Source organism: Xenopus tropicalis, chromosome 4 (assembly GCF_000004195.4).
Source record: "Xenopus tropicalis strain Nigerian chromosome 4, UCB_Xtro_10.0, whole genome shotgun sequence".
In the NCBI taxonomy this organism is placed as follows: Eukaryota; Metazoa; Chordata; class Amphibia; order Anura; family Pipidae; genus Xenopus; species Xenopus tropicalis.
Genome location: NC_030680.2, coordinates 137,062,161 through 137,078,110, shown reverse-complemented (window position 1 = coordinate 137,078,110; position 15,950 = coordinate 137,062,161).

The following is a 15,950-nucleotide window of genomic DNA, read 5'->3' as shown; positions in this document are numbered from 1 at the left end:
CAAAAATAGAATTGGGAGAAGATCTGAAAAACACAAGTTTAATTGTAGAACCAAAAATGGTTCCAAAAAGCCCAGGACACAGCACATTCTGAACTTAAGCAAATATTTTTCTCAGCATCCCTGAGCAATGGCAGAGTTGCAATTAGGAGCAGCGCGGGGCCTGTTGTACATATGCCTGAAATGAGTGATGGAGGGGAACAGGGCATTATCAAGGAGCTATGAATCACCTTCCCTGAGCCTATAGACAAAGTACAGCGGCATATGAGCTTGGAGATTATCAACTTGTTTTCCTCCATCATTTCATGCGCTGCATTAAGCAGATCAAGCCCAGTAAAGCGTGATGTTGTTAGGTACAGGTAACTCAGAAAAGTTAAACATAACAACTGGCTGAAGAAAAGCACAAGCAGGCTTTGGCTCACCATTTACTACAGAAATACAATACAAACATGTCTGTCAACTAAACGGTAACTTAAAGCCCACTCAGGGTTGGACCCACCGGGGCACCCGCCACAGGGGCCCTGCAGGTGCCCACGCCGTGCTTTCCAAAAGTTCTGGCTTCTCAAAGTCCCATCTTTCTATTTATTGTGTCTCTCTGGTCCAGTGCCTTCCCTTAAGGGCGAAGACACATGGAGCTACAAGTAGCAGCTACTTGTCACGGCTACTAAAATAGACAATGCTGATCATTTACTGATAATTGTCTCTATGTGTGTTTTAGCAGAGGGAATTCTCAGTTTTGTCTATGGCAGGGGATTTTCTGGCGTTTAGTAGCCATGACAAGTAGCTGCTACTAGCAGCCCAGTGTGTATTCACCCTAAATCTCACCTTAATCACAATCCCTGTTCATTAGGCACTGAAACTGTAAACTGGGTTATAGTGGGTTACATATTTGTTTGTTGGATAGGGATGTTGTACAAGAGAAAGCACACAGCAGCCCTCAAGCAATATAATCAAAGAGCAGAAGTAACAAGTTTCAGGGCCCCAGCAATCACATATAACAATTATCTTGACAGTAAGATACATTACAAATGTTATCAATTAAAATGGTGTAGGAGACTATTTTGAAAGAGATGTGTTTCTTTAGCCAAAGTCCCCTGCCATCTCACATTTCCCCAAGTGTTTAGGCAGGCTTTTGTTGTTGGAGATGGGAGCAGATTATCTTTATTATGTTAGATTGCTTGCAAGCGGTTGTAGCATTGGCCTTGCCCGGCAGCAATTGCTTTAAAGAATTTCTAATAGAATTTCTGTCTCTGAAGACCCTGTCAAGTCCTTGTCTTTTTTCTTAGAAATCCCATTCACCACCCGCAGTGACTGATTGTCACTTAATTTCGCTCCCCACCAGGCAGAGCACCTTCTGTGAGCCCCGGGATGGATTTTTTCCTTTCCATAGTGTCAGTATATGAATCCTGTTGGCACCATAAAATATCATGATGTGTTTCCCAGAAAGGAAAGTGAAATTAACTGGAAAAGTCTAACTGGAAAGGCATTGATATAGTTTGACATCTACGGTGATGCGTGTAAAATCTCTCTGTTTACATTGTCTTTTAAGGGGTAAAATTGCCTTTGGTAATTCTTCTGAGGGCATCCGGTGACTGCAATTCAAACGACTGAAATGGTCGAAAATTGTAGTCATGACACAAGGCTAAATTATAGATCTGGAATTCCTTGAATTGTTTTTAAAGTTCTGATCCTGGGTTGGGGAGGTGTAGGGGATGGCACTGTGTAACAAAGTGCCAGAGCAGCTGTTTAATCCATGTCACTTTCTAATGATGAAATGAGTCAGCTTGTGTCTTTCAGGGGCTCAACATCCCCTTTGCTGGTAAATATTCTGACACTGCTTAGGGGTCATTTACTAAGACCCTTGGCAGAAGTGAAGAGCACTAAAGTGTGTAAGAGTATACTCCATAGTGGTCATGCAGAAAGTGCTTTTGCACATTTTTGGAATTGATTTTCCCATTAAATTGAGGACTGCATGAACGAGCTGGTGCGGTCTCCGATCCGATGGAAAAATAAAACCTGCCCGTTTGGGGGCCATATCCGGTCATTGATTCAGTCCCCAAACAGACAGTTCCTATACCCGAATTAGCCCGATATTGCCCACACGTAGGTTGGGATATCAGGAGAAGATCCGCTCGCTTGGTGACGTCGCCAAGCGAATCTTACCGTGTATGGCCAGCTTAAGAGGACAGGTAGGGTACCCACCTCCACAGTCTTGCTGAACAAAGGGAGCATTGTGTTCATGGGGGCAACCACAGATTGCAGTTGCCTGTGAAAAGTTTTTAAGGATGCAAGGCAGCGATCAAAGTGCAAAAAATGGCAGTTTGCACCCCCATATTTGCACTTCACATGCTGCCTTCCAGTTTGTAAATGATCCCTTTTGTCTTATACCAAGGTTACAGAAAAATAACATAATTATAGGCTTGTGTCATGATCCACTACAATGGGCAACCAGCCTATGGCTATTCAGGGTATATATGTGTATGTATATGTACACGGCCAATCATCATAAGCCCTGTTGGAACATCTGCAATGATCTTCTTGTCTTTGCATACAAGTGTGTAGAACTCCTATTGTTTTTTTCACCATACCCACCAACCAATGACTGCCCTGATGTCAGCTGCAAAAGGAGGCTTTGCTTTTTAGGAAAGGCATGGGATAAGGCTTGAGATAGGGGCTGTCAGTGGAATGGTCTGGATCAGTGTTGTCCAACATGCAATGTGTCCATTATTGCTCATAACGCATGTTTGAGGGCCGGATTCAATTAAAAGGATGATGCCATACAGTAAAGTCTATGGAGCCTTTAAGCAGACAGAGAGCCATAAAAATCCCTTGGAGTGCCACATCTGGCCCATAGGCTTCCCCAGCCCCTGCCTGGATGAATCGGCAAACAACATTTCATTTGTTGCTCGTAACTTTCTACTAAAAACTATTAGCCCCTGGTCACAAAATGAGAAGCAATATTACCGTTCAATTTCTGGTATAATAGAACAGCAGGGTCCTCGTGGAGATCTTAGAACTGTCTCTAGGTCAGTAATCCCCAACCAGTGGCTCGGGGGCAACATGTCACTCACCAACCCCTTGGGCGTTGCTCCCAGTGGCCTCAAAGTAGTTGCCAATTTTTACATTTCTGGCTTGGAGACAAGTTTTGGAAGCACATAGACCCAGTTTTACTCCAAGCAGAGCCTCCTGCAGGCCAGCAGTCCCCATGGGGCTACCAAATAGCCAATCACAGCCCTTATGTGGCATCCCCAAAGAACTTTTATCATGTTTATGTGTCTCAACAACACTTGTCACACCTGAGTGTGGCTCACCAGTTAAAAAGGTTTGGAATCCCTGCTCTAGGTCAGGGATCCCCAACCTTTTATACTAGTGAGCCACATTCAAATGGAAAAAGTTTTGGAAAGGACCACAAGCATGAAGATACTTCCTGGGGGAGCCAATAATAGCTATAGTTGGTTGTTTGATAGCCCCTATGTTGACTGGAGGCTACAGAATGCCCTGTTTGGCAATTACACTGGGTGTTAATCCAACCAAAACTTGCCTCCAAGCCAGGAATTCAAAAATAAGCCTACTTTGAGGCTACTGGGAGCAACATCCAAAGGGTTGGTGAGCAACATGTTGCCCCCTAGCCACTGGTTGGGGATCACTGCTCTAGGTGTTGCTGAACTAAAGTAGTATGGAAACTTAGCCAAATTTGCAAGGCCTCACATAGTTCAGTTCTCGAACAATCTAGATACTTGATATGATTAGATAATGACATGATAATGGATTATGAGGGAGTTGTTCTTGCTTCTTAATCTCCCCACTGGCACCGATAGGGATGGGAGAGCCATAAGCCAGCTTTGCCTGAAGGCAATCTCCCAGCTTGCATGAATAAGACTCAGACAGGGCTTTGCATTCAAGATTTCTTGTCATGTCTGTGGTGCGCTAACAAATCTTTTATAATATAACCCTTCCAAATCCAACCTCCTCCAGTAGGTTACTCCCTAATTACTGTTTTCACTGGTATATCCCTAAAATAACAACTGCAACAGATCCAAAGTATTGGGGAAGAAATGGCATAAAAAGTCAGAAAAGGAACAAAGGGATTCATAAAGGGCAAAGGCTTTGTTCCAGTACTATGGATACAAATTGTATCAGAAGGTTAGCCAATTAGATGACATATAGATGACATATAGATAACAATAATGTTGGGGGGTATTATGCTGAATTCCAGCGGGGGTCAGGGAGGAACAGAAAAGGACAGCAGGAAGCGGACAGCAAGGGGTAAGCAGCAGCAGGTAAAGTATAGACAAATGTAATCAACAACAAAGAGAGATGTATGGAGCAATGGGATGATGGTCTGGATGCAAAGTAAATGGAAATATGAGTCAGAAATCAGCAGAACTGCAGCTGGCAATGAGAAAGTCATAAATGAACATAAATGCTCTTATACTATTCTAATTTGGCCCCACAGATATGGTTGCTTCAGGGTGGCAGTTGTTACAGGGCTCTTTGAGAAAACCGAACAATACTCTGGCCAATAAATGAAAAATATTGACATTTTACGATAATCACTGTGATTTTTTGTTGTCTGTCAACATGGCTTTGTTATCATTCAGTGCAGTTTATTCTTATTATTACAGAAAGAAAAAGCAAATCAATTAAAATGTGGACTTGTTTTTCTAAATTAGCATTGCTGTATTTTAGAGATTTTCGGTTAAATGGTTTCTGTATGACTGATGCCATACTTTTAAGTAAACGATTGGATTTACTCATCAAGCAGAATATATAAAGAGTCAGTTTTTCAAAGGCCTGTCCGGTTCAAAACTCCCTGTTTGGTTTAAAACACTGAGATAACTGGACAGAAATCCAGGCAATAACCCCGCCCCATTGTTATAACGCCACCAAACATCATCATGCACATCCCTGACATCATCATGCTCCACCCCCAATACCATTAGACCCACCCCCTTTGCCTGAGTTTAGCCGCTGGCAAAGGTGGCAAATCTATGTGTTACCAGTGCCAGATTAGGTATACTAGATTTTTGCACTATACAGGGCAAATAAAACCCAAGAGTTTAATTAAATATGCATATCACATAGGGTTACTAGGCCCAAGTAGCCCCATGTAATACATGTATGACCCACCTTCATTTTGGAGAAAGAGCAGATACCGTATGGGCAAAATGTAAGAGGGGTTGACTGGGAGGGGTGCTGATGTGGTAAAACACCCTTATGCCATACATTGAATAAATACTCATTTATAAAATAGTTCCTATGACACAGTATAGGTGGGGAATCATCCAACAGCTGCTTAACTACAGTCCGCAGTATTCTTTTTTTTAGGGAAGTCATTTTCCTTGTATGGCACTTTATAGGGCCAAGAAACTGTCATTTTATTTTCCATTTGCATTGTATCAAGCTAGGAGAATGAAAATGTAGAAGATGAAGAACCTATGGGTTGGCACTATGGTTCTTATATGGTGATCTATGGCATTAAAATGGGTTTATATGCCATCTGATCTCCTTACCTTCTTTCAAGGTGTTTTAATGAATGTGATGTTCTCTCTAGATGAAACGAGCAGGGACATGATCCAATGGAATCTGTGGGACGGCCAAATGAAAGTCAAGGCAAAAACAGCAACAGAATTAACCCCTAAGGCTACTGAACCTCTCTTGGTCTATGTATAATGCTGCCCAGACACATACAGGCTGTAACTTTCAACCCAATGGTTCCAAACCCCCATGTGAAGGATCATTATAACCTATTATTTATATAGTGCCAACACATTTCTGCAGCACTTTACATAAATTATTTATCAGTCCCTGCCCCAGAGGACTTAAATCTAAGGTCCCTATCACATAGACTATGGCCAAGTTAGCCAGACGCCATTAAACCTGCCTGTATGTTTTGCAGAATAGGAGGAAACCCACACAGACATGGGGAAAACATACAATCTCCTTGCAGAGAGTGCCCTGACTGGAATTGAACTCAGGACCCCAGCTCTGCAAGGCAGTGCTGCCCATTAATGGCACCTAAATCCTGGCACCCGAATCATTCTGGCACAAGACTAAATCGCCATGGGGCAAAATGTGTTTTTTTGTACTGCAGATGGCACTGTCAGTGATTAATTACAATATATTCACTTTCTATATGACTGGTACATTGTAGGGCTGCTGGGATTTCCTTTGTGAGTTATATTTATCTATATAAACATCTTAAGGTTCAGTTACAATAACAAGGTGCAGTGATAGAAGGAAAAATGGGTACAGAACTGCCTGAACTGTGCCTTTCAGATCACCATGCACTTGCACCTATATCTATATGTTCTTCCCGATACTTGTGCCCACACGTTGGTGCAAGGGAGATGGCCTGTACAGGACTCCCTTTGAGTTTTGCACCTAAAGGTGCCAATTTAATTACGCACAAAGGGTGTCACTCTCCGGAACCGCCAATATTACCACCAATGTGCCTGATTTATAAAACAGGTGCAACTTTTGTGCCAGGATTGATGCTACAGTCGAAAGGTGTGGTGTTCACTTGTTTTTGTTGTGAGTACAATTACATTGGAATTGTAGTAAATAATGTTGCATTAGTAAATGAGACCTGTTGCTTCTTCCCTTTGCTCAATTTTAAGCAGAGTAGATGGAGTGACCTTAGAGTGTGTTCTTTTAGTGGCTGAAATGTTCTGCACAATGTATTCGCCTTCAGCGCCTCTCATGTTACTCCACAGTGTTTTTTACTAACACCATGCAAATTGTGACTACTGAACCATACAGCGTATTTTCCCATAGTGCTTCTGATGTACTTTACAATGTACCATCTGTAAGTATCTGACATAAACTGGATGACATTTCCTCTGACATTTGGTGTATTTTCCCTTAGTGGCTCTGATTGACTGAACATTGCCTTTTCCGTGAGTATCTCTAATGATCTAGACAGTGTATTTTCCCCTTTGTTATATTTATACAGACCATTACGGCATCAGGGGGCTCAATGAAGTTGAACGTGTTGGGAATTTTAGCAGCAGCAGTTGCAGGGCCATACAATGAACAATAATATAACAATAATATAATGTGCCAGTAAAGCAGAAGTTCTTAATGGGCTACTATTGTTATTTTACATCAGGGTTCCACAATCATTTATACCCGTGAACTACATTTAAATATAAAAAAAAGGTTGTGGATGAGCCAAATAAGGGCTGTGATTGGTTATTTTGGAACCCCCTATGAGGACTGGAGACTACAGAAGGCTCTGTTTGGCAGTACACATGGTTTCTGCCTCCAAAACTTGCCAGAAATTCAAAAATAATCACCTGCTTTGAGGCCACTGAGAGCAACATCTAAGGGGTTGGGGAGCAACATGTGACTCACGAGCCACTGGTTGGGGATCGCTGCTCTGCATGTATGGAGACCATTACGATACAGTAAACATTATGGATAGTCATTCTAAAGTCACAAGAGCAGCGCCCGACAATCGTTTTTGGATGCAGTTTGGCTTATTCTGAAGTGTTCCATATTTATACCATATCATACATCCACCCATGTGTTTGTTAATTGGTCATACAGTTGTAGAAGGCTAATAGCTGATAGCAACTGGGGCAGACATATTAGGGTTGATTCACTAAAGTGCGATAAAACGTGCGCTATTTATAGCATGCGTTAAAAATGTTATTGTGTCTTATTTTTCGCATCTTAACGCACGATTCACTAAAAGGATACTTGCGTTAATTTAGACGCAATGCTGTTTGCGTTATTCAAGTTGTGAAGACTATTTTTGTGCGGTACTTCATGCAACGTGCGCTAATTACGCAGCACGCACAAATTGTCACCGCGTGCGAAAAAACACACGCCATATTAGCCATACACGCCATTACTTTCGGAAAACTACTGTACTGAAAATGACCATTTCCCTGCAAACTGGCGGCTGCATCACACTAGGGCCAACACAGACTTGAATAAATCCCACTGCAAAGTCCATATTTTATTGCCAAAAGCTCATGAACTGTACTTTTCTATAATTACCGCCTGCCCCAAGTAGGGGTTAATTTTCCCACAGACTAATGTGATATTTAGCGCATCTAAGGGGCATATTTACTAATCCACGAACGTCCGAAAAGCGTCCGAATGCGTTTTTTTCGTAATGATCGGTATTTTGCGACTTTTTCGTAGCCGTCACGACTTTTTTCGCAAATTTTTCGAGCGCTCAATAAGAAAACCATTCACGAAAGTCATAATGGCTATGAAAAAGTCGCAAAAATTCGCGCAAGTCGTAACGGCTACGAAAAAGTCGCGACAATTCACGAAAAGGTCGCGATGGTGACGAAAAAATTGCAAAGATACAAAAAAGTCGCAAAATGTTCGTTTCCAATCCGATTTTTTCCCATTCGGGATTCGGATTCGTGGATTAGTAAATCAGCCCCTAAGTGTTTGTGAATCATGCGTTAGTATTATTTTTGCGCGCTAATTAACACAATAAGGTAAATTTAGCGCATTCGGTTGTGCGCTATTTAACACACATGATATGCGACTTAACGCATGTGATAATACTTTAGTGAATCGCACGTTTTTTTTTCGCGTCAATTTTAGCGCAAAAAAGCTTATCGACCTTTAGCGAATCAACCCTATAGGCTGTAAAGGCAGGCCCAAACTGGCAGTCTGTAGATTCTAGCAAATGGCAGAGGGACTACTGTCAGATGCCATAGACAGTCATTATTTATTGGTAGTTGGTCAATTGGTGTTGGGAGGCTGTTTGGGCCTATTTTGAATCCCATTCTTAACCTGTGTGCAGCCTAGAGGGTTACAACTAGAGGGTTATGCCAGGAACTTACTGCCGTGGACCTCTGGGCCTGTGGGAAGTGCTACAGCAGTCAGATCCATTGCATGGGCAGAGGGGGCCCTTATGCAACTTCTCCAGTCAAGTTGTGCCCCCTGCTATTTATGCCGACACAGCAATGTTTCGGACCTACTGGTCCTTTCTCAAATGACCATGACATCTCAAGCCTGAGACAGCACATGCTCCCACACTTGCACATTAGGGCTTATTTATAAACACGCGCAGTGTGTACCCTTAATGCAGCGTAATTGTGGGTGCAAGTTGCACCTAGCATTTTCAGAGTGTAGGGTCACTTCCAGAGCACAAGTTCAAAATGGTGTCTGCATTCTTTGCACTGGGCCCAAGCCTGAATCACCCATTAAAGCAACTCACTGTGGTAACCCTAGAGCTTCTGATTGTGTTCATAATTGTCCCCTATGTTAATCTGATAAATGGTGCTCAGCTGTGCCTATTGGCGCAAGGGAACCCTCAAGCTGCCGCCACCCCGAATGTGGCTCACACAGGGAGATGCAACTCCTAGAGTGCTTGCAATTACCCTGGCATTATGGGTAAAAAACTTGACAATTTGTATCCAAAATTGTACTTTGCACACAGTGCTTGCTTTCATAAATGACCCCCAGACTCACTTCTACGACTTAAAAATCCTGAAATAAATGTGGTAATGATATTCAGCAATGGCCCTGCCAAATAACTTCTATTTAAAAACAAACACAAATTAGTCCATTTGGAAGTTTCGCGCCTCATTTACAGCCAGTCTGCCGCAGGCTGACGAGAAGTCACACATTTGTGCAATCTATTCCCGCCAATAGATTTCAGAGAATTTCTGTTCGCGGGTTGGTATTTGAGACATCACACTTCTGTATTTTTTTTCATTTTTCGGTTTCTGCAAATGGAGGTGTCGGTTTCTACACAGCCCCATTTATGGCTCAACATAGTGAGCTTCCAGTAAATGGCCTGTGGTCTACATGGCGGGCTTCCAAGAGGAAGTGTTTCAGAAGGTCATCTCCCACCAACAGGAAGCTGAGGGGGTTTCCTGTTTTTCATCTTTTTCTTGTTACACTGTGAGACACAGGGGAAGCTGTAGGAAACAGCAACAATAACAACACATCTGTCTGGCTCCAGCGCAGCTGAGGGGATCCTTCTGTTACCCTCCCAGCTCAGCGTTCATCTCCTCTCCTGTATCCATCCCAAAGGATGACATCAACTCCCACTGGGCTCCCTTTCTTTGAAACCCCAGACCCAGAGATGATTGCTTACTGCATAATAAGTCATATCTGCTTCTACACCTACACACCCCACGGCCATGCTATGCAAAATATTCTCCAACTGACTAATGCTGTACTTTTTGGTTCTATTTTGAGTAAAGGAATGGGCGTCTGTGACTGTTAATCATACAATAACAACAACATTAAAATATGGATTTTCAATAACTGAGTCTAAAAAACCCACGGACCTATATCTCTCTATAAACAGTTATTAGAAAATCTTAAGGTTCCCATACAGGGGCTGATTCTAGCTGACGATATCTGTCCCTTAGACCAATTCGCCAGCTAATCGGCCCGTGTATGGGCACTACCGACGGGCCTGCCCAACAGATATCTGGCCTGAAATCAGCCAGATCTCGATCGGGCAGGTTAGAAAATCTAGTCGGATCGGGGACCGTATCAACAAGCTGATTTATCATGGATTTATCCTGGATTCTCCCGATATCGCCCCCCGTAGGAGGGGATATCGGGAGAAGATCCGGCGACATCGCCAAGCGAGTGGATCTGCCCGTGTATGGGGACCTTAACAAGGAACTTCCAGGTCCTACTCCACCTTTCCCCCCCACCCAAGGCCTCATTGTGCTTCATATCACAGCACTGCCGTCCGGAGTGCAATTGTACCAATAAATGAGGAGGAGTAAGTGGAGAGACACATTTGCCTCAGTTGTAACCCTTTGCGTCAAGCTTAAAGAAATTGGCATTTTAAGCTAATTTGTAATCAAGTAGAACAGGTCCCATGAAGTCTCAGAGTGTAAGAATTTGGAAAGATGGGATTGCTCTGATGGCATTCAAACTATACCCTCGAAAAATGTAAGTCTCTATAAAAATATATTGCATAAAACAGCTCATATGTAAAACCCTGCTTCGTATAAATAAACTTCAGTTTGGTGAGATTATTTAATAGGCTTAATTTGATGTAAACTAACTTTTGATTAAGTATTTGTTCTGTGGGTATAGTTTTCCTTTACGAGAGTGGGACTAAGTACTAAAAGGTTAGGGCTATGGTACCCAACTTATGTTTCAACCCCTTCCCTTTAAGACTGTAAGCTCTTTTGAGCAGGTCACTAACCTTTTTGTCACAATGGAGGACAACGGTTTTGCTCACCTTTACTTCACGTAGTCCCCATATGGGTAATCCAGCCAAGGGCTGATTGGGGGGCAGTATCCTTTTTTTACATTATAGTGTTTTCTGACAGTACTGTATTTGGCCAGGGGTGCTGCATGTCCCTAGGGATATTGCCATCTTGGTGTCTTTGGACCCAACTTGCTGGAGAGAGTGGTTGGTGCTGGAAAGCCTAAGGTGGAGGTAGGTGTAGAGACCAGAAGGGTTAGCACCCCACAGTGTCACCCACCAGCATAGGGACACCAATAAGGCAGGGTAGTGGTTATAGAAAACATGGTGTGTGCCATATACCTAAAACTGGCCATACGCTCGCAAGCCATTTGGTCAGTGTCTACTATATTGTCATTAGGTGCAACCTGAATCTCTGAATCTCTACTTTACTATCGTTAGGTGAAACTTGAATCTCCAACATGTGTCAAACACATAAAAAAGGTGTATATGGTAAGGCTGTCATTGTATCCTTATCTCCCATACTACAGAATAAATAAACAATAATTCACTGTTTATGGGACTATTCAGGATATTTCAGTCCCTCTGCACTATTAATGCCAATGCCAGTGAGATGCCATCACAGTTTCCATCGCAGTATGAAAGCTTTGTTTCTTGCTAATATACCCCCCTATGATTCCAAAGTGTTCCTGCTCAGAGAGGGACGTGACTCAATGGCACATACTTTGCTGGCATCACAGAATAACAACAGAACATCAAAGGCTGCAGGACAATAGATGCAGCCCACTGGGCGCCTGGTCTTTCTTTAAAAACCTCAGTGCCACCCAATTTACTGTCAGAAAGCCCTGTTGCATTGTAAGTTGTTACAACTCTTCCAAAATCTGCCGTCATCCTTACTCAAATCCCTAATACTACGTGATTGCCACACTTGTAACTGGTAAAATAATAAATACTCATTCCCATCATCTCTTAGATTTTTTAAGGCTGATTAAATGAAGGGAGGTAAAATATCAAGTTCAACCCTTCCAAGCAAACCTTAGTGCACACACATAGACCCATACTGACCTATCTATCCACTCACATACAGACCCATACTGACCTATCTATCCACTCACATACAGACCCATACTGACCTATCTATCCACTCACATACAGACCCATACTGACCTATCTATCCACTCACATACAGACCCACACTGACCTATCTATCCACTCACATACAGACCCACACTGACCTATCTATACACTCACATACAGACCCACACTGACCTATCTATCCACTCACATACAGACCCATACTGACCTATCTATCCACTCACATACAGACCCACACTGACCTATCTATCCCCTCACATACAGACCCATACTGACCTATCTATCCACTCACATACAGACCCATACTGACCTATCTATCCACTCACATACAGACCCATACTGACCTATCTATACACTCACATACAGACCCACACTGACCTATCCACTCACATACAGACCCATACTGACCTATCTATCCCCTCACATACAGACCCACACTGACCTATCTATCCACTCACATACAGACCCATACTGACCTATCTATACACTCACATACAGACCCATACTGACCTATCTATCCACTCACATACAGACCCACACTGACCTATCTATCCCCTCACATACAGACCCACACTGACCTATCTATCCACTCACATACAGACCCATACTGACCTATCTATCCACTCACATACAGACCCACACTGACCTATCTATATACTCACATACAGACCCCATACTGACCTATCTATCCACTCACATACAGACCCACACTGACCTATCTATCCACTCACATACAGACCCACACTGACCTATCTATCCACTCACATACAGACCCATACTGACCTATCTATCCACTCACATACAGACCCACACTGACCTATCTATCCACTCACATACAGACCCACACTGACCTATCTATCCACTCACATACAGACCCATACTGACCTATCTATACACTCACATACAGACCCACACTGACCTATCTATCCACTCACATACAGACCCACACTGACCTATCTATCCACTCACATACAGACCCATACTGACCTATCTATCCACTCACATACAGACCCACACTGACCTATCTATACACTCACATACAGACCCACACTGACCTATCTATCCACTCACATACAGACCCACACTGACCTATCTATACACTCACATACAGACCCACACTGACCTATCTATCCACTCACATACAGACCCATACTGACCTATCTATCCACTCACATACAGACCCACACTGACCTATCTATCCCCTCACATACAGACCCATACTGACCTATCTATCCACTCACATACAGACCCATACTGACCTATCTATCCACTCACATACAGACCCATACTGACCTATCTATACACTCACATACAGACCCACACTGACCTATCCACTCACATACAGACCCATACTGACCTATCTATCCCCTCACATACAGACCCACACTGACCTATCTATCCACTCACATACAGACCCATACTGACCTATCTATACACTCACATACAGACCCATACTGACCTATCTATCCACTCACATACAGACCCACACTGACCTATCTATCCCCTCACATACAGACCCACACTGACCTATCTATCCACTCACATACAGACCCATACTGACCTATCTATCCACTCACATACAGACCCACACTGACCTATCTATATACTCACATACAGACCCATACTGACCTATCTATCCACTCACATACAGACCCACACTGACCTATCTATCCACTCACATACAGACCCACACTGACCTATCTATCCACTCACATACAGACCCATACTGACCTATCTATCCACTCACATACAGACCCACACTGACCTATCTATCCACTCACATACAGACCCACACTGACCTATCTATCCACTCACATACAGACCCATACTGACCTATCTATCCACTCACATACAGACCCACACTGACCTATCTATCCACTCACATACAGACCCACACTGACCTATCTATCCACTCACATACAGACCCATACTGACCTATCTATCCACTCACATACAGACCCACACTGACCTATCTATACACTCACATACAGACCCATACTGACCTATCTATCCACTCACATACAGACCCACACTGACCTATCTATCCACTCACATACAGACCCACACTGACCTATCTATCCACTTTCATACAGACCCATATTGACCTATCTGTACATTCACATACATAAACTATATGTAACAACATCAGTACTTAAATTGCATAATCATACTCAGATAAGCTGCTGAATCGGTCTGATGGCCACCTCTAGCGCTGCATTATTTCCTGTCAGCTGATCTCTGAGGGAGAACACAGACCATTACAAAATGGCGGCTCAAGGGAAAAGCTTTAAAAGAGCAATATTTACTGATATATATATTCCAGTTTGGTAAGATTCTTTAATAGGCCACTAAATATGATATAATCTGTCAGTTAAGTATTTATTCTAGGTGCATAGTTTAAGCTGATGGTTGGCAGTTGATGTAAGGTAGTACCACAGGTTGCCAACGCTTGCAAATGCCAATTAGTTGGTGAATTTCGTTCCCATGCAACCATGTCTCTGCGCTACAGTTCCCCATTATCTGGCGCTTCCTGCTATTACCCAGGCAAATGACAGATGAGATATATCATTCTTAGATAAATTGTTTCTAGCAGCGTGGCTGACAAAGTATGCACACAAGATTGCAGAACTTTTACATTTGTTTACATGGAATTCCAGAAAATGCTTATCTTCTGCCAGTAATTTCAGGGTATTTTTATCCTTGAATGCATTTATATTTGCATGAGGGCCTCCGCGTGAACCCGAGAAAGTTAAAAGCAAAAAGTTGCCCAACCGGTGGGGCTGAGCTTCTGGGAAGTGGAATTTCCGATCAAATTCAACATTTGCTTCCCCAATTGATGTAATAAATTAGTGCTGGGTCAACAGCTAACACTGGGCCAAACACTTTGCTTTGCAGTTTCTCTGCTTTCCTGTGAAAAGGGAAAGTGTGGCTGGGAAATGAGGTTTCTCAACTCACTCAGTGGGGGTGGGGGTATGTACAATAGGTGATAAAGTTGTACTGGTCATGAATTTCTTAAATATCTTACACCATATATATACTGTATGGTTATGTGTTTCTTTCTATACTGGATTATTAGCAGGAATTCAAAAGTGCGCCAAATCCAAAAGTAGTTTATTGATACAGCTATGACATTATCCTGACGCATTTCATGCTGTACCTAGCACTTCTCCTAGGCCTATGAGTACATTTTCTAGTTATCATGATGAGCAGGAATTCAAAAATGAAGTACAAAACCAGGCTTATAAAACCAAAAAGTAGTTTATTGTTAAAGCTTTGGATTATCCTGACGCGTTTCATGCTGTACCTAGCACTTGGAGTACATGGTTGACATAATGAGTAGGCACTTAAAAAACTGAAAATTTATGAAAGTTTGCTTATGAAATCAAAAAGTAGCTTATTGTTATAAGTATGGCATCAACTCAGTTAGATGTATTTTGTGCTGTATCTTGCAGTATTCATAGCCTTTGAGAAACTTTGTGAGGTATCATGTTAAGCAGGAACTCAAAAACAAAAGCAGGGCAAAAACCAGGCTTATGGAAACAAAAAGTAGTTTTTTGTTAAAGCTATGGCATAATCCTGACGCATTTCATACCATAGCAATTCTCATAGGCCTATAAGTGCTTTTTTTATTATCGCGATAAGCAGAAACTCAAAAAGACAGGCCCAAACCCATTTTATGTCTTCTCATAGGCTTTGAGTAAAT